Source organism: Canis lupus, chromosome 10, assembly GCF_003254725.2.
Source record: "Canis lupus dingo isolate Sandy chromosome 10, ASM325472v2, whole genome shotgun sequence".
NCBI lineage: Eukaryota > Metazoa > Chordata > Mammalia > Carnivora > Canidae > Canis > Canis lupus.
In genome coordinates, this window is record NC_064252.1 from 53865318 (window position 1) to 53867304 (window position 1987).

Genomic DNA, 1987 nt, shown 5'->3' on the forward strand with positions numbered 1-1987 from the left:
TGAAAAATAGCAATTTGTGATGATTCAGACAGCAACAATGTGAACTTCTAAGCTTGGTACTATGTAAATTAGATTGTAATTGAGAGAAAGACAGCTTTTACCATGTCCTTATAATTACTATAGTTATATCCTTTAGCATCATTTCCTTTTTCTAATGTGGTAATGACTTTGGCTTAGAAAATACTAAGAGGCAGATTCAACTCAACCATAATACTGACTAATGGGTTTCTGAGAACTCCAATCTATTCTCATGTTGAGAAGGTCATGGATATCATCTTTCAAGATTTGGGTATCTCGGTTATAGGTGACAGAACTATTCCTTTTTCTAAATTATAAATCAATTAGGATATTTTACATAAACGTGGGCACAACTAATGGTCTACTCTTGATGTCTGTGTGACTAATGGAAATCTCTATGAGTTTTCACTCAGAATTTTCCAGAAAGAACAAAACAAAAATGATGATGTTGACCAGAAGTATAAAAAAATATTTTATTCTCCCCTAGATTCCTCTAATGAATTCTAGTGGCCATTTTTTAACTTCAACTATAGCATTTCTATCTTTAGAAATTTTCTATCTTAGAATAGAAATTCTATCTTTAAACTCATATGCTATCTATTTCTAAATGGATCTTTTACATACTAGTTGTAATCTCTCTATTACTGTTGAGGGCAACAATCATTAATATCTGTATCTCCTATTTCATCCAGCATAGGCATTTTTATAAATAGGTGTTCAATAAATATTTATTGACTGCATGGATGAATTCTCAGTAAGCTAATCCAAAGAATTGTTCAGTGACCCTTACTCTGCAGAAGGAATTGTGATAGATCAGTGTCAAGCTTAGAGTACCTTTATTCATGGATCTTACAATTAATTAAGAGGGAAAACAGATAGATATCAGGAAGCAAATATAAAAACAAAACTGAAAAAATAGAAGTATGCTACCATTTAAACACAGAAGCTGCCTTAAGAAGCAAATACATATTGTTAAATGAACACTGACTGATCAGGTCACTTTATGCATAAAGCCCTTTATTGGTGCCTGATTCCTTCTAGAATATATTTCAAACACAATGACCTTTGCTTAAGATCTTACTTGGATCAGGCCTCTCCTTTCCTATGGAGCCTCATCTATGGTCACTACTCAGTTTACTCATTCCATTTATTTATGAATTAATTCAAAAATATTTATTTAGTACCTTTTAAATGTCAGGCATTGTGCTTGCTTCTGCAGGACATAAACACTAAAATTGGAATGATAAAGAGAAGATTAGGATGGCCCCTGTGCAAGGATGACACACAATTTGTGAAACGTTCCATATTTTTTTAATTATTTCCATTGCATTAATAAAATCAGATTGTACTACCAAAAATAAGTGAATGAATGAATGAATGAATGAATGAATGAATGAATAAATAAATAAATAAATAAATAAATAAATAAATAATAAATAAATAAATGTCAGGCATTATGTTAAACACCAATGACGGAGGTGGTGAAAACCACAAGATTTCTGCTCCTATAGAGCTTATATTCCAGTGTGTTCATAGGACAGGAGTGGAAGAATTAGAATGAATGAAATGAGGAGTCAAACTAATAAATACGGATGTAAGTTAATGGAGATTCAGATAATGATTAGGGATTGAATAGGAGTAACAGGATAGAAAGTGACTTCTAGTGCTATTCTGGTTTGTGTTTTGGGAGATGGCCTTCCTGATTAAGTAAAAACAGAGCACCCACAAGTGAAAGAAGAGAATCAATCATATGTTCCATTATAGGTACGGAGTATGGAGTACTCTGGGCAGCAATAATTGCCAGTTGGTCAAAATACATTGAAATGAGTATTATGTGAAATGAAAGGAGGACAAATGTAATAGTAAAGGAGAAGCATCTCATTGCTCTAGTACATGGCTTCCTTTCATATTAGTAGTGATTATTAGCATTTATCTTCTAAGTATAAAATGGAGTGGACTTTCTAAGATT

The 1987-nt window shown here is 32.2% G+C and overlaps 1 non-coding gene across 1 annotated transcript; it reads left to right on the forward strand.

Annotated features, from left to right (window-relative positions):
• The first annotated feature begins 1221 nt into the window (after nucleotides 1–1221).
• Nucleotides 1222–1329, forward strand: LOC112675786 (U6 spliceosomal RNA). Its single transcript, XR_003146059.1, has one exon. It is a non-coding gene; the product is annotated as a U6 spliceosomal RNA (small nuclear RNA).
• Nucleotides 1330–1987: the final 658 nt, after the last annotated feature.